The sequence below is a fragment of the Pseudophryne corroboree genome, chromosome 4, assembly GCF_028390025.1.
Source record: "Pseudophryne corroboree isolate aPseCor3 chromosome 4, aPseCor3.hap2, whole genome shotgun sequence".
In the NCBI taxonomy this organism is placed as follows: Eukaryota; Metazoa; Chordata; class Amphibia; order Anura; family Myobatrachidae; genus Pseudophryne; species Pseudophryne corroboree.
The window spans coordinates 678844122-678862740 of NC_086447.1; the positions used below are offsets into that span (position 1 = coordinate 678844122).

The 18619-nt window shown below is 45.6% G+C and overlaps 1 long non-coding RNA gene across 1 annotated transcript in view; it reads right to left on the reverse strand.

Moving 5' to 3' along the window:
- The window catches only part of LOC134911692 (uncharacterized), a 65674-nt gene extending 49414 nt beyond the window's left edge, over window positions 1-16260 (reverse strand). Inside the window, exon 1 of the long non-coding RNA XR_010176771.1 lies at window positions 16161-16260. This is a non-coding gene — a long non-coding RNA (uncharacterized LOC134911692). The remainder of the gene's footprint in view (window positions 1-16160) is intronic.
- Between the last annotated feature and the right edge of the window lie 2359 nt (window positions 16261-18619).

An 18619-nucleotide genomic window follows, 5' to 3' on the forward strand; every position in this document is an offset into this window, starting at 1 on the left:
AGTGCCAGTTATAGGTTATAGCAGGAGCCAGGAGTACATAATATATTATATAGTGAGTGACCACCAGACACACAGTGCAGTTTATTTAATATATCCGTTCTCTGCCTGAAAAAAGCGATACACACAGTGACTCAGTCAGTCACATACCATATCTGTGTGCACTGCTCAGGCTCAGGCCAGTGTGCTGCATCATCTATTATCTATATATAATATTATATATATCTGTCTGACTGCTCAGCTCACACAGCTTATAATTGTGGGGGAGACTGGGGAGCACTACTGCAGTGCCAGTTATAGGTTATAGCAGGAGCCAGGAGTACATAATATATTATATAGTGAGTGACCACCAGACACACAGTGCAGTTTATTTAATATATCCGTTCTCTGCCTGAAAAAAGCGATACACACAGTGACTCAGTCAGTCACATACCATATCTGTGTGCACTGCTCAGGCTCAGGCCAGTGTGCTGCATCATCTATATATATTATATATCTGTCTGACTGCTCAGCTCACACAGCTTATAATTGTGGGGGAGACTGGGGAGCACTACTGCAGTGCCAGTTATAGGTTATAGCAGGAGCCAGGAGTACATATTATATTAAAATTAAACAGTGCACACTTTTGCTGCAGGAGTGCCACTGCCAGTGTGACTGACCAGTGACCTGACCACACTGACCACCAGTATAGTTAGTAGTATACTTATATTGTGATTGCCTGAAAAAGTTAAACACTCGTCGTGTGACTTCACTTGTGTGTTTTTTTTTTTTTTATTCTATAAAAATAAAACTCATTCTGCTGACAGACAGTGTCCAGCAGGTCCGTCATTATATAATATATAATATATACCTGTCCGGCTGCAGTAGTGATATATATATATTTTTTATATCATTTATCATCCAGTCGCAGCAGACACAGTACGGTAGTTCACGGCTGTGGCTACCTCTGTGTCTCTGCACTCGGCAGGCAGTCCGTCCATAATTGTAATACCACCTAACCGTGGATTTTTTTCATTCTTCTTTATACATACATAGTTACATAGACATCTTCTCTTTATCAACCAGTCTATATTAGCTGCAGACACAGTACAGTACGGTAGTTCACGGCTGTGGCTACCTCTGTGTCTGCACTCGGCAGGCAGTCCGTCCATAATTGTATACCACCTAACCGTGGATTTTTTTCAGTCTTCTTTATACATACATAGTTACATAGACATCTTCTCTTTATCAACCAGTCTATATTAGCTGCAGACACAGTACAGTACGGTAGTTCACGGCTGTGGCTACCTCTGTGTCTGCAGTCGGCAGGCAGTCCATAATTGTATACTAGTATCCATCTCCATTGTTTACCTGAGGTGCCTTTTAGTTGTGCCTATTAAAATATGGAGAACAAAAATGTTGAGGTTCCAAAATTAGGGAAAGATCAAGATCCACTTCCACCTCGTGCTGAAGCTGCTGCCACTAGTCATGGCTGAGACGATGAAATGCCAGCAACGTCGTCTGCCAAGGCCGATGCCCAATGTCATAGTACAGAGCATGTCAAATCCAAAACACCAAATATCAGAAAAAAAAGGACTCCAAAACCTAAAATAAAATTGTCGGAGGAGAAGCGTAAACTTGCCAATATGCCATTTACCACACGGAGTGGCAAGGAACGGCTGAGGCCCTGGCCTATGTTCATGGCTAGTGGTTCAGCTTCACATGAGGATGGAAGCACTCAGCCTCTCGCTAGAAAAATGAAAAGACTCAAGCTGGCAAAAGCAGCACAGCAAAGAACTGTGCATTCTTCGAAATCCCAAATCCACAAGGAGAGTCCAATTGTGTCGGTTGCGATGCCTGACCTTCCCAACACTGGACGTGAAGAGCATGCGCCTTCCACCATTTGCACGCCCCCTGCAAGTGCTGGAAGGAGCACCCGCAGTCCAGTTCCTGATAGTCAGATTGAAGATGTCAGTGTTGAAGTACACCAGGATGAGGAGGATATGGGTGTTGCTGGCGCTGGGGAGGAAATTGACCAAGAGGATTCTGATGGTGAGGTGGTTTGTTTAAGTCAGGCACCCGGGGAGACACCTGTTGTCCGTGGGAGGAATATGGCCGTTGACATGCCAGGTGAAAATACCAAAAAAATCAGCTCTTCGGTGTGGAGGTATTTCACCAGAAATGCGGACAACAGGTGTCAAGCCGTGTGTTCCCTTTGTCAAGCTGTAATAAGTAGGGGTAAGGACGTTAACCACCTCGGAACATCCTCCCTTATACGTCACCTGCAGCGCATTCATAATAAGTCAGTGACAAGTTCAAAAACTTTGGGTGACAGCGGAAGCAGTCCACTGACCAGTAAATCCCTTCCTCTTGTAACCAAGCTCACGCAAACCACCCCACCAACTCCCTCAGTGTCAATTTCCTCCTTCCCCAGGAATGCCAATAGTCCTGCAGGCCATGTCACTGGCAATTCTGACGAGTCCTCTCCTGCCTGGGATTCCTCCGATGCATCCTTGCGTGTAACGCCTACTGCTGCTGGCGCTGCTGTTGTTGCCGCTGGGAGTCGATGGTCATCCCAGAGGGGAAGTCGTAAGCCCACTTGTACTACTTCCAGTAAGCAATTGACTGTTCAACAGTCCTTTGCGAGGAAGATGAAATATCACAGCAGTCATCCTACTGCAAAGCGGATAACTGAGGCCTTGACAACTATGTTGGTGTTAGACGTGCGTCCGGTATCCGCCGTTAGTTCACAGGGAACTAGACAATTTATTGAGGCAGTGTGCCCCCGTTACCAAATACCATCTAGGTTCCACTTCTCTAGGCAGGCGATACCGAGAATGTACACGGACGTCAGAAAAAGACTCACCAGTGTCCTAAAAAATGCAGTTGTACCCAATGTCCACTTAACCACGGACATGTGGACAAGTGGAGCAGGGCAGGGTCAGGACTATATGACTGTGACAGCCCACTGGGTAGATGTATGGACTCCCGCCGCAAGAACAGCAGCGGCGGCACCAGTAGCAGCATCTCGCAAACGCCAACTCTTTCCTAGGCAGGCTACGCTTTGTATCACCGGTTTCCAGAATACGCACACAGCTGAAAACCTCTTACGGCAACTGAGGAAGATCATCGCGGAATGGCTTACCCCAATTGGACTCTCCTGTGGATTTGTGGCATCGGACAACGCCAGCAATATTGTGTGTGCATTAAATATGGGCAAATTCCAGCACGTCCCATGTTTTGCACATACCTTGAATTTGGTGGTGCAGAATTTTTTAAAAAACGACAGGGGCGTGCAAGAGATGCTGTCGGTGGCCAGAAAAATTGCGGGACACTTTCGGCGTACAGGCACCACGTACAGAAGACTGGAGCACCACCAAAAACTACTGAACCTGCCCTGCCATCATCTGAAGCAAGAAGTGGTAACGAGGTGGAATTCAACCCTCTATATGCTTCAGAGGTTGGAGGAGCAGCAAAAGGCCATTCAAGCCTATACAATTGAGCACGATATAGGAGGTGGAATGCACCTGTCTCAAGTGCAGTGGAGAATGATTTCAACGTTGTGCAAGGTTCTGATGCCCTTTGAACTTGCCACACGTGAAGTCAGTTCAGACACTGCCAGCCTGAGTCAGGTCATTCCCCTCATCAGGCTTTTGCAGAAGAAGCTGGAGGCATTGAAGAAGGAGCTAAAAGGGAGCGATTCCGCTAGGCATGTGGGACTTGTGGATGCAGCCCTTAATTCGCTTAACAAGGATTCACGGGTGGTCAATCTGTTGAAATCAGAGCACTACATTTTGGCCACCGTGCTCGATCCTAGATTTAAAGCCTACCTTGGATCTCTCTTTCCGGCAGACACAGGTCTGCTGGGGTTGAAAGACCTGCTGGTGACAAAATTGTCAAGTCAAGCGGAACGCGACCTGTCAACATCTCCTCCTTCACATTCTCCCGCAACTGGGGGTGCGAGGAAAAGGCTCAGAATTCCGAGCCCACCCGCTGGCGGTGATGCAGGGCAGTCTGGAGCGACTGCTGATGCTGACATCTGGTCCGGACTGAAGGACCTGACAACGATTACGGACATGTCGTCTACTGTCACTGCATATGATTCTCTCAACATTGATAGAATGGTGGAGGATTATATGAGTGACCGCATCCAAGTAGGCACGTCACACAGTCCGTACTTATACTGGCAGGAAAAAGAGGCAATTTGGAGGCCCTTGCACAAACTGGCTTTATTCTACCTAAGTTGCCCTCCCACAAGTGTGTACTCCGAAAGAGTGTTTAGTGCCGCCGCTCACCTTGTCAGCAATCGGCGTACGAGGTTACATCCAGAAAATGTGGAGAAGATGATGTTCATTAAAATGAATTATAATCAATTCCTCCGCGGAGACATTGACCAGCAGCAATTGCCTCCACAAAGTACACAGGGAGCTGAGATGGTGGATTCCAGTGGGGACGAATTGATAATCTGTGAGGAGGGGGATGTACACGGTGATATATCGGAGGGTGAAGATGAGGTGGACATCTTGCCTCTGTAGAGCCAGTTTGTGCAAGGAGAGATTAATTGCTTCTTTTTTGGGGGGGGTCCAAACCAACCCGTCATATCAGTCACAGTCGTGTGGCAGACCCTGTCACTGAAATGATGGGTTGGTTAAAGTGTGCATGTCCTGTTTTGTTTATACAACATAAGGGTGGGTGGGAGGGCCCAAGGACAATTCCATCTTGCACCTCTTTTTTCTTTTCTTTTTCTTTGCGTCATGTGCTGTTTGGGGAGGGTTTTTTGGAAGGGCCATCCTGCGTGACACTGCAGTGCCACTCCTAGATGGGCCCGGTGTTTGTGTCGGCCACTAGGGTCGCTAATCTTACTCACACAGCTACCTCATTGCGCCTCTTTTTTTCTTTGCGTCATGTGCTGTTTGGGGAGGGTTTTTTGGAAGGGACATCCTGCGTGACACTGCAGTGCCACTCCTAGATGGGCCCGGTGTTTGTGTCGGCCACTAGGGTCGCTAATCTTACTCACACAGCTACCTCATTGCGCCTCTTTTTTTCTTTGCGTCATGTGCTGTTTGGGGAGGGTTTTTTGGAAGGGCCATCCTGCGTGACACTGCAGTGCCACTCCTAGATGGGCCCGGTGTTTGTGTCGGCCACTAGGGTCGCTAATCTTACTCACACAGCTACCTCATTGCTCCTCTTTTTTTCTTTGCGTCATGTGCTGTTTGGGGAGGGTTTTTTGGAAGGGACATCCTGCGTGACACTGCAGTGCCACTCCTAGATGGGCCCGGTGTTTGTGTCGGCCACTAGGGACGCTTATCTTACTCACACAGCGACCTCGGTGCAAATTTTAGGACTAAAAATAATATTGTGAGGTGTGAGGTATTCAGAATAGACTGAAAATGAGTGTAAATTATGGTTTTTGAGGTTAATAATACTTTGGGATCAAAATGACCCCCAAATTCTATGATTTAAGCTGTTTTTTAGTGTTTTTTGAAAAAAACACCCGAATCCAAAACACACCCGAATCCGACAAAAAAAATTCGGTGAGGTTTTGCCAAAACGCGTTCGAACCCAAAACACAGCCGCGGAACCGAACCCAAAACCAAAACACAAAACCCGAAAAATTTCAGGCGCTCAAATCCCGGGTTTTTGTCCTTGTACCCTTTCACACCAAGAAATTTCCCGGGTTGATGCGCGTTCATGTGTTTTAACCCGGGAAATTTATGGCTTTGTGAAAGGGGTATAACTAAAAGCATTAGCAGATGACACAGATACCTGTTTATTATACATGGATTATACATTTATGATACATTTGACAACACGCACTGGTGAGCGCAGGTACCAAAAAACAACCTATTTACCATTATTAAATAAAAACTTTATTCAAACCTATCCAGGACAGACTGTAATATTGTCTTGTGTTTCATGATGTTTTGTATACTTAATATGCCTTTTTCTGCTATCGCAACCACACATCAGTGCAGTGTCACTGCTAATTGCAGAAATTGGCGTCCCACCTTTGTTTGCACACTACGATGGACCATGAGAGTTGGCATACAGGTCCATTACATTCCTACCAGACCAAATAGTTCTGTGTGTTCATGGGTGCAGTTACCACTCAGAAACACCCATTTCACAGATAATGAGGTCTGTCAAATGATGGATCAATCCTTATGTACTAGGAAACACTGTATGCTTAACTCTGTTTTGGCGCATACACAGTTGCTGATTTTTTTATTTGTCACATGAGCACTATGTTGAAATCCACAATATTTATCGGCATTGCCACTTGCTGTAAACTCAGAGTGAACCACAAAATATTTAGGCTACTAATATAAGTGCATGTGATTGTATTTGCTTTACCACTGCATTATTAATACTACATGTGTGGTAGGATATGTCGACAGTCATTTAATACTACATGTGTGGTAGAATATGTCGACAGTCATAATGTTTACATTCATCATGTCGATAGTGGTGAAATTTCGATATATTGTTATGGTGGTCCTGTGGAGACTTACCTGCTCTAGATGGCTGCAGTGGCTCCAGCATCGCCTTCCACATCATGTAATCATCACTTACAGGTCAGACCTATGATCGTCCGGCATTTTGGTATTTATTTCTTCTCCCTAACTCTAATCCCTATCCTTAACCCTTCCTCTAGTGCCTAACCTTAACCTCCCTACAGCCAAACCGTAACATTAACTCTCCCACCTACAACCTAATGTTGACATTCTGAAAATTGTAATATTTCACATGTCGGCAATATTTTAATATTCCACATGTTGACATTCTTAGGAAGGTTAACATGTTGCCTGATGACAACATCATAACTGTCAACATTTTGGTGTTGATCCCAATACTACAGTATGCTACTGTCCATATTTTCTAAGTATTCTGTAAAGAAATGGTGTGCCAACTTTCAGTGTGGAGATTTCAAGACTGAAGATGCATCAAGATCTGGAAGGCCTTCAACAGTGACCATACCAAAAATTGTTGATCATTTTCATGACTTGATTAAAAGATCAGCAAATCTCAGTTAAAAGTTGAGACACTGGAGAAATCAAGGAACAGTTTTTGTTTCATAATTCATAAACTCTTGGATATGCAGATGATATCTGCCAACAACAATCCATGCAGTGGCTGCACTCGAGTTATTCACGGCCAAAGTAATTGAAGACTCTAAGGTCTGCAGGAAAGGTCATGGTGATGTTTTTTGGGACTCAAAAGGCATTTTACCAACTGACTATCCCCCAGAGGGCCAAACAATAAATGCTGAATACTATTCTAACATGCTGTGCAGATTAAAGCATGCATTAAAGAAAAAAGGCAAGTGCAACTGAGGAAAGGTGTTTTCTTTTTGAAGGACAATTTGCCTGCTCACAAAGCTGGCAAGACTGTGGATGTTTTGAAGGACTTGGGGTTTGAGTGCATAGACCATCCACCCTGCTCACCAGATCTTACTCCATCAGACTTTTTTTTATTCCCAAACCTTAAAAAAACGTTGAAAGGGATGGATGTTTCAGAATTTTCTTGAAATGGTTAAAGAAACTTCAGAAATGCTGGGCCTAGTGTGTTCAACTTCAGGGTGAATATGTGGGATAGTCTGTAAGTTTCCTGGCTCTGACCATTTACTTCTTGGTGAGGTCTAGGACTTTCAGCATACGTAAGGGAGATTCCTAAGTAACCCTCTCATGGAATTTGCAAATACTTGAGGTAGGCACAGTGGTGAAAATAATATTAATAAAAGTGTAAGAAAAGTGTAACTATGAGATATTAACAGGCCAGAGGTCCAGGAAGGTGGGTAGAAGATTGGCAGGGGCTGGAGAGTTGGTAAACTTGAGTCACAGTGGCATTTCCCATGCACATCTAGTGGTGTAAACTATAATTAATATCAAGAGTATAGGTAGTCAATGATGTTCAGCAGGGGTTAAAGTGAGCCGGAATGGGGCGGAACTGCGTTCCGTCAATTCCACTTGGAGATGGAACATAGTTCTACCTCCTCCAGCTCACCTAACCCGAAGTGTGCCCGACGGCACCGCAGGGAGATGACGGGCACCCGCTGAGATTGTGTTACCAGCGGGCGCCTGGCTTTCTCTCCACAGCAGAAGCCAGAGGCCAGAGCTCACTACTGAGCTCTGGCTTCAGGCTCTGTCAATGTGCGCTATGGGAGAGACATAATGACGTCTCTCCCATAGTGCTGAGGAGTGGGCACCGGAAGGACCGCAGCGGTCGGACTCGGAAGCGGTGCTTCGTGAGTATTGTGTTTTATTTTTTTTCATATACAGTATGTGAGTCATTAGCAGCGCTTCTACTGGGGGCAAACTACAGTGGGCAAATGACAAGTAGGCTAACTACTGGGGCATTGTTTCAGGGGGGCAAACTATTGGGGCTAACTACTGGGGGGCAAACTAGAAGGGGGTTAAACTACTGGGGGCATTACTACAGGGGCTAAACTACAGGGGGGACAAACTACTGGGGCTAGCTACTGGGGAGCAAACTACAGGGGGGCAAACTACAGGGGGCTAAGCTACTGGGGGCATTACTACAGGGGCTAAACTACTGGGGGCTAAACTACAGGGGAGCTAAACTACTGGGGGCTATCTACTGGGGGCAAACTGCATGTGGGCTAAACTACTGGGGGCATAACTATAGGGGCTAAAATACTGGGGGGCATTACTACTAGGGGGCCAAACTAAAGGGGGGCTAAATAACGGGGGGCTAAACTACTGGGGGCATTACCACAGGGGCTAAACTACAGGGGGGCTAAACTACTGGGGGCATTACTGCTGGGGCATTACTACTGGGGAATTACTACAGGGGGGCTAAACTACATGGGGGCTATCTATTGGGGGCAAACTACATGGGGGCTAAATTACTGGAGGCAAACTAAATGGGGCTTTACTACTAGGGGCTAAACTACTGGGGGCATAACTGCAGGGGCTAAACTACAGGGGGCATTACCACTGGGGGCTAAACTACATGATGGCCAAAATACAGGGGCTAAACTACTGGGGGCATTACCACTGGGAGGCTAAACTAAAATGGGGGGGGGGGCATTTTAATTGGGGGTACTATTGTGTGACCACACCCTTTCTTTTTTTAAACCACGCCCTTTTATTACATGTGCGTCGGGGGGGAGGGTTGTTGAGTTCCACCACCTCTCTAGGACCAATTTAAGCACTGATGCTCAGGTTAATAAAATGGCTAGTTATAGCTCTTGATAGTATGATAATTGATAATGTATGTTTTTGTTGTATACCTCAATAAAGTGATTCTTAAATAGAGAAAAAGAACCAATATGGGTACATGTTTCTTTTTAGCCAGATTAGTAAAAAGACACCAAGCAAAAGAACAGCGCTGGTAATATTGAACTGCAGTAACCTAGGGGATACTGCTGAGTATGCTACAGTAGTGATCACATCATCTGATTTATCCTCTTATGACATACTTGACTGTAAAAAAAAAGTCTAATTTTCATTATGAGGTCAATTTTTGACCATTAGCACATAACTGATTACTGTTACCTGTCAGGACAGGCTGTGTTTGTGGATCCGCTGGACTCAGTCCAACCGAAGGAGCGGATACCCCTGAGTGCTGGAAACAAGGAGGATGAAGATATTTCCTTCTCATATATTTATTTAGAACAACAGAACTGAGAAGCTGAGGCAAAAGTTCAGGATTAGGGAACTGCAGGGAATGAAGTCACTGAATGACACAGGACGTGAATGAAGAACTCTAACAACTGGATGCTGGGTGATGTGAAAAACGTGTATGGAGAACTGTGAAGACTGGATGCTGGATGATATGAAGACGTGGATGAAGAATTGTGAAAACTGGTTTACTGGATGATATGAAGACGTGGATGAAGGACTGTGAAGACTGGATGCTGGATGACATGAAGACGTGGATGAAGGACTGTACATACTATATAGTTCTGTTGTTCTACATAAATATATGAGAAGGAATTATCTTTGTCCTCCTTGTTTCCAGCACTCAGGGGTATCCGCTCCTTTGGTTGGACTGAGTCCAACGGATCCATAAACACAGCCTGTCCTGACATTAAGCACTGTCAACATGGATCCGATGGGTGACCAGGCCTCCGGAGGCGATGCTATGGCCAATATTCTCTCATGCCTGGAGATTCAGGAGTCCACACAGTCGCAAATTGTGCAATTCATGCAGACCATGTCTGATTGGATAGAGGCTCTTCATGCGGCCATTAGGGCCCCACAGTCTCCAGCTCCGGTAGTTTCTGCCTCTGCAGTAGTTTCCCCGGCGACTGTTTCAGCATCACGACTGCAGCTATGTCCACCTAGCAAATTCGACGGCTCTTTAAAACTTTGTTTGGGATTCCTTTACCAGTGTGAAATCCAGTTTGAGCTTCAGTCAGCCAATTTCCCATCGGCCCGCACCAAGATCGCATATCATATATATATATATATATATATATATTTATATATATTATTCATTTGAGCTGCTCCTGCTCCTTAATACAAGGACATGTCCGCGATCTATGGGCTCCTTAAAGATGGCCGCCGCATGTATTAAAAGCATGTCTAAAACCACTTCAAAGATGGCCGCCGCATCTCTACATATCCTGCCCCAACCCACGATCTCCATAGAAGATATAAAGTACCCGCCCAACCGGAAGAAGGGCAGGAGGACTCATACGCCCAACCGGAAGATGGGCGAGGCAGTGACATTGCAAGGACATTTTCCGGAAGTCGCGCGTGCTGCGCATGCGCAGTAAGAGTTTATGGACACAGGAAGTGGGGCGGAAATGACGCGAAAAGCGTCCTGAATTGATGCTTTATGTTTTTAGATGTTTTTCTTCATATACTGGTCTCGTTTTAGTTAGGTAAAACTATATTTAGGCTCATTATTAGCAGCCTAATCTCCTACCTACATTGATATTAAACTTTGTGGGAAAATACTGAATGTGAATACCTACAGGAAGTGATGTCACAGCCACTTATCCTTAATCATAGCTGCTATAAATAAGAGTGTTCGCATACTAGTCCCTCACCCCTTGATGAAGTCTGAAGGACGAAACGCGTTGGGTGTACCTCTACTGACTCTCCATTTCTACAGATAAGCGCCACTCTCTTATCTTTAAAATATTTATTACTAGTTTTTATATTATTATTTTCTATTAATTCTTTTTGATCTTGAGTTCTAGCTAAATTATACATTTTTATTCAGTCATTCTTGTATTTTGTATTTTTTAAGCTCTTACCCTCTATATATATTATATATTTTTTATCCCATATCATGTTTTAAATTGTACAAATAAATATTGTGTTATTTTTTATAAACCGTATCCTGCAATATTCTTCATTTTTATATTAATATATTAGACACTGCAAGTCGCAGATACCCCTATCCTCCCCTTTTTTCCATATATATATATATATATATATATATATAAATATATATATATATATATATATATATATAAGGATGCAAACTTTACCCTCTCTTATTTGTATTGGTTTGCAAATAATCCATATTCCTCTATTTATTCTGTGTTGCTGCTTAGAATGTTTTTAAGTGGTTACTAATTGTAACCACTTAGTCACTTCTGCAACACTGTTACAATACAGTTATATCTCTGCCACAGTAATGTAGAGCAATGTTAATCTTTGAAAAATAAATGCAGGCATGGTTTCTTTCCATAGTTGTTTCCTTATATATGTGGGTTATATCCCAACAGACCTCAAAATTTGTCTTCATAGGAATTTAACACATAATTTATGCATATCATCCACGAGAAACATTGAATATAATTTTCACACCAATTGCAATTATTACATGCAGAAAAGCATGTCCATAAGCATGGAAATGTATTGAACTTTACCCTCTCCTATTTGGATTGGTTTGTAAATGACCCATATTCCTCTACAAGTTCTGTATTGCTGCTTAGAATGTTATGTATTTTGTATTTGTAACCACTGAATCACTTCTGCAACACTGTTACAATATAGTTATATCTCTGCTGCAATAATGTAGAGCAATGTTAATTTATGGCAGAGTAATACAGGCAGAATTTCTCTCCATTGTTGTTTCCCTATAGATGTAAGTTATACCTCAACAAGCCTCAGGATTTGTCCTCATAGGAGCTTAACAAACATACCAATTTATGCACATCATCCACAGGAAACATTGGGTATCATTTTCACATTAATTGCAATTATTACCCACAGAGGAGCATGTTCATAAGCATGAAAATACGTTAGAACATATGTACCACCATTTGATCACAGATGTCCCTCTGGACATTGCATATTGATACTACTAAAATGAAGCACATATAGGCTGTTCAGCTCATGAATTATATCCACATTCAGTCTGAAAATCTCTCTATAAGTGTCATACATTATATTTAGAAACAATCATTTTCTCATTTATGAGTATCCATTCCATATTTCCCCATTTTCAAGTGGGAACAATAGTTGTTGAAAATTAGTTGCAATCATGGGTACCCATATTGATGAAATAATCACACATGGTGTGCGGTGAGGGACAAATTGTCTCCTTTCTCTTCACCGTCTCACTCAGTATGATCAATCTTATTTTTGTTAACAAGTAGGACCATAAGTGCACCTATATTAAATGTTTGTACAGTTTTTTAGATTGTCCCTGAGGAACATAATAAGGCTTGTATAGAATCATAAAGAATAGTACAGCATAATTTACAGTCACCCCCATCTGCTGTGCTGCCCAACCTCATCATAAGAGCGGAAGATGGGTGAGAGTGGAAGCACTGCTATGCTGACAGAAATAAAGCCACAGGGGGAAATTTACTAAGCTCCCGATTTTGACCGAGATGCCGTTTTTTCATCAAAGTGTCATCTCGGTAATTTACTAAACACTAATCACGGCAGAGATGAGGGCATTCGTAATTTTTTGCAAGTCCAAGTAAAAAATTACGAATGAATACACCATCGGTCAAAACGCGGCTGTTTAAGTATGAATCTCGGTCATTTACTAAGAAGTGCAAAGCAAAAAAAAAAACAAACACTGCCGTGAAAAATTACAACTCGTAAAAAAGTGCTAAAAAAAAACAGACCTTTTTTTTTTATTCGTGATTGGATAGGCATGCACGGATCCATGAGATCCGTGCATGTATATCAGTGGGAAGGGGTGGGAAAGTGCTTATTTTTTCAAAAAAAATTGCGTGGGGTCCCCCCTCCTAAGCATAACCAGCCTCGGGCTCTTTGAGCCGATCCTGGTTGCCGAAATATGGGAAAAAAAATGACAGGGGTTCCCCCATATTTAAGCAACCAGCATCGGGCTCTGCGCCTGGTCCTGGTCCCAAAAATACGGGGGACAAAAAGAGTAGGGGTCCCCCGTATTTTTAAAACCAGCACCGGGCTCCACTAGCTGGACAGATAATGCCACAGCCGGGGGTCACTTTTATATAGTGCCCTGCGGCCGTGGCATCAAAAATCCAACTAGTCACTCCTGGCCGGGGTACCCTGGGGGAGTGGGGACCCCTTCAATCAAGGGGTCCCCCCCCCAGCCACCCAAGGGCCAGGGGTGAAGCCCGAGGCTGTCCCCCCCCATCCAATGGGCTGCGGATGGGGAGGCTGATAGCCTTTGTTGTAAAAGAAAAGATATTGTTTTTAGTAGCAGTACTACAAGGCCCAGCAAGCCTCCCCCGCATGCTGGTACTTGGAGAACCACAAGTACCAGCATGCGATGGAAAAACGGGCCCGCTGGTACCTGTAGTACTACTACTAAAAAAATACCCAAAAAAAGACAAGACACACACACCGTGAAAGTATAATTTTATTACATACATACATACACACATACATACATACTTACCTTAAGTTCCCACGCAGGTCGGTCCTCTTCTCCAGTAGAATCCAAGGGGTACCTGTTGAAGAAATTATACTCACGAGATCCAGGGGTCCAGGCTCCTCGGGAAATCCAGGGGTAATCCACGTACTTGAAAAAAATAACAAAACGGTGTCCCGACCACGAACTGAAAGGGGACCCATGTTTGCACATGGGTCACCTTTCCACGAATGCCAGAAACCCACTTTGACTTCTGTCTAAGTGGGTTTCTTCAGCCAATCAGGGAGCGCCACGTTGTAGCACTCTCCTGATCAGCTGTGTGCTCCTGTCCTCACTGACAGGCAGCACACGGCAGTGTTACAATGTAGCGCCTATGCGCTACATTGTAACCAATGCTGGGAACTTTCTGCTCAGCGGTGACGTCACTTTAGGTCAACCGCAGGGCAGAAAGTTCCCATCATTGGTTACAATGTAGCGCATAGGCGCTACATTGTAACACTGCCGTGTGCTGCCTGTCAGTGAGGACAGGAGCACACAGCTGATCAGGAGAGTGCTACAACGTGGCGCTCCCTGATTGGCTGAAGAAACCCACTTAGACAGAAGTCAAAGTGGGTTTCTGGCATTCGTGGAAAGGTGACCCATGTGCAAACATGGGTCCCCTTTCAGTTCGTGGTCGGGACACCGTTTTGTTAATTTTTTCAAGTACGTGGATTACCCCTGGATTTCCCGAGGAGCCTGGACCCCTGGATCTCGTGAGTATAATTTCTTCAACAGGTACCCCTTGGATTCTACTGGAGAAGAGGACCGACCTGCGTGGGAACTTAAGGTAAGTATGTATGTATGTGTGTATGTATGTAATAAAATTATACTTTCACGGTGTGTGTGTCTTGTCTTTTTTTGGGTATTTTTTTAGTAGTAGTACTACAGGTACCAGCGGGCCCGTTTTTCCGTCGCATGCTGGTACTTGTGGTTCTCCAAGTACCAGCATGCGGGGGAGGCTTGCTGGGCCTTGTAGTACTGCTACTAAAAACAATATATTTTCTTTTACAACAAAGGCTATCAGCCTCCCCATCCGCAGCCCATTGGATGGGGGGGGACAGCCTCAGGCTTCACCCCTGGCCCTTGGGTGGCTGGGGGGGGGGACCCCTTGATTGAAGGGGTCCCCACTCCCCCAGGGTACCCCGGCCAGGAGTGACTAGTTGGATTTTTGATGCCACGGCCGCAGGGCACTATATAAAAGTGACCCCCGGCTGTGGCATTATCTGTCCAGCTAGTGGAGCCCGGTGCTGGTTTTAAAAATACGGGGGACCCCTACTCTTTTTGTCCCCCGTATTTTTGGGACCAGGACCAGGCGCAGAGCCCGATGCTGGTTGCTTAAATATGGGGGAACCCCTGTCATTTTTTTTCCCATATTTCGGCAACCAGGATCGGCTCAAAGAGCCCGAGGCTGGTTATGCTTAGGAGGGGGGACCCCACGCAATTTTTTTTTTAAATTTTACAGTGTTTAATTAAAAAAAAAAAAAAAATAGAACCCCAGCACGGATCACACAGATCCGGCCGAGATTAATTGTAAAAAAGTCGGCAGTGTTTTGCTAATCACTGCCGTAAAAAACACAAAAAAAACACGAATGACATCGACATCGGAAGAAAAGAAAAACCCGAATACGACAGCTTAGTAAATCCATCGTAACAAATTCAAAAAGTTGCAGTTTTACACTTTCGATGTCATTCGTGATTGAACTTTGACCTGAAACGGGAAAATACGAATCTTAGTAAATTTACCCCACAGTGTCCCTCCGTATCTCTGTATTCGGTGTTAGAGGAACCCTGTTGCCATGTGCATTGCAGGGTTCCAATGTGCCGGGGGGACCGGGAGAACACCTGTGAAGGAAGGATAGGAAAAGAGGAGAGTGTATTGCCAATAAGGAACCGCTGTCCGCTGCTATATATATTACCAGATATATGCTTTTCAAACCTGATGTTTATGGCATTTTTATAGCTGGGGGAGAGAGAGAGGTAAAGCAGGTAAAATCATGATATCAGACCCAGCCGCCACTCGTGGTTGCAAGTACTGCCGGGAGTGTTTTCATACACAGCCGATCACAGTGCATACATTCATGGGCAGTTTAAGATAAGGAGAGGAGAGGGAGGAGTATACACTTGCTGCCTGCTATAAGCTCTCAAATGCAGTGTATACCGCACTGTGTTTCCAGAGAAGATAAAAGCCTGATAAAAGTGATAGTGCCGGACCAAACCACCTTTCACAATTATAAGTGCTGCCGAGTATAGACATATAACATCACAGATCACAGTGCAATTATTCACAGGCCAGGCTAAATGAAAGAGAGAGGGGAAAGGGGTGGAGGCCATAATACCAAACCACTGACCGCGGTGTGCGCACTGCCAGGTACGTATCCCCGAATCTCAGACCACAGTTCACATGTTGATAGATACAGCGTCCTCCTGTAGAGAGGAGCTTTGCAGATCACAGCGGCTCAACTGCCGAATCTCTGATCACAGTTCACGTGCTGTCAGGTACAGCGTCCTCCTGCAGAGAGTAGCTGTTTACAAATCACAGCGGCTCAGCTGGATGTACGTTTCACCAAAGGGCTTCATCACCAGCCTGTAGAACTCTTAATATACAATACTAGATTCATATGGCCAGTGGCCTGCAATAGGCTTAGCTTTGAGCAAAGTAGTATTCCATACCCCCCGCCCCCCCCCCCCCTCCCAATGTTGCAACAGTACCATGTAAAGAGACATATATCTTAAACAAATTGATGGAGCTACTTAGACTTTGAGTGTATGAGAATTATATCCTGTATACATACTGTACGCAGTGGCGGAACTAGAGTGTGGTGGGGCCAGGTGCAATAATATGCTCTGGGCCCCCCCAACAACCCCCCCACCATTGCCGTAACTAGGTATTTTAGCACTGTGTGCAAGAAATGGCATCGGTGCCCCCCCTCTATGCAAGATAGGGGCAGTGCGTGCCGCAGGTACGTGAAAAATATATAGGAGCGACGAGCGTGCCTTCATGGGGAAGGGGCATGTCCACAAAATAATACCAATTCATACTACGGTGCACAGTAGTCTCCATTATTCAAATTACGCTGCACAGTAGCGCCACTACACCAGGTAGAGCTCCTTTTTACACATTACGGCAGACAGTCCCCCTTTTTACACATTACGGCAGGCAGCGTCCCCTTTTTACACATTACGGCAGACAGTGTCCCATTTTTACACATTACGGCAGACAGTGTCCCATTTTTACACATTACAGCAGGCAGCATCCCCCCTTTTACACATTACGGCAGACAGCGTCCCTCTTTTTAAACATTACGGCAGACAGCGTGCCCCTTTTTACACATTACAGCAGACAGGAGAGAGAGAGAGAGACTTACCATCTCTCCCCACTGGCAGTCAGGCTCCTCATGCAGGCAAATCCATTCCCAGGCAGCGGAGAAGGAGGAGGGAGGGGGACTGGAGCCGCAGCAGCGCTATGTCATTGGTAGAGGCTCCACTGCAGCAGCCCCCTCTCCTTTGGCATTGACTGCCCGCCGCTGTGAACGCTGGGATGAGGGAACCGCATCCCAGCATTCACAGCAGCGCCGGGCAGCCAATACGGAAGGAGAGGGGACTGATGCAGCGGAGCCTCTACCAATGACATAGCACTGCTGCAGCTCCAGTCCCCCTCCTTCCTCCTCCTTCCCTGCCTCCGGCGCTGCTGCTCTCCTCCAGCACGGCGCATGGCACAGAACAGGCGGATTGTAATGAGTCAATTTGACTCATTACAAGCTGCTGGCCGTGGGCCCTCAGGGCAACTGCGCTGTGTGCCGGGCACACCTGGCACCGGTAGTTACGATGCTGCCCCCCACTAATTCCTACCAGGGGCTGTTGCTGCAGCAGTGCAAGTCTGCAAGCAAATGTCTGACTCACAGGCACACAGGGAATCAATGACCTGCACCTGCTGCTGCTCCTCCTTCCCATTATGACAGTGGGCGCTGGGGACGGCCACGAGATCTTGGTGTAAGGCTGTAAGACCCCCGGCGCCCAAACACTGAGAGAGAGATGAAGTCGAGGGACAGGGCGGAATATAAACAGGAAGGGGGAGGGGCTGACTTAGCTGCCCCTCCTTGCTTTCCTGATCGGCAGCTTGTACTACAATGCAGGATATCTTGAGAAGGAGGCGATGGAGAGAGAGATGGGAGGGAGATCATTCCCTCCTCACAGCAGCTGCCAGTGAGACCTGTAAGTCAGTACGAGGGAGGGACGGCCACTTCTTCCTCTGCGGCCGGGACCCCTCCTCCCTCTCCAGCCGGGCTGCCGCAGTGAGTCAGCCCGGCGCTGCTGACTGCTTTGTGACTTGTGGGCGGCGGGTGGACGGGCGTGTAGCTGGCGGCCGCGGCGGCATTATACAATGAGTCATTGTGACTCATTGTAATGCCAGCGGCTGTGGGTCCCTTCAGTGCGGCGGGGCCCCAGTGCAATGCACTGGCTGCACTGCCAGAAGTTCCGCCCCTGACTGTAGGTATATCTGTTAAAGTCATTAGGTGTCAATACCTAGTGAACCTACAGTACATAGAGTTTGAGTCTGGTTCCTTTTTTTTAGTATCAAGATCAGAACAGTGAAAATGCTACATACTACAGTATATATATAGCAATACCATTGCAGCTGTTGGAGTGTTATACTACTGTTATGGTATTGGGCTTTAAACTGGGCATTATAAACCAGATGATATTGGAAATGATGTCCCCCTTTATCATGTAGCATTTAACTAGAGATGAGCGGTCCAGTTCTCTGAGAACCAGACCCACCAGAACTTTGCAATCCGACTCCAGATCC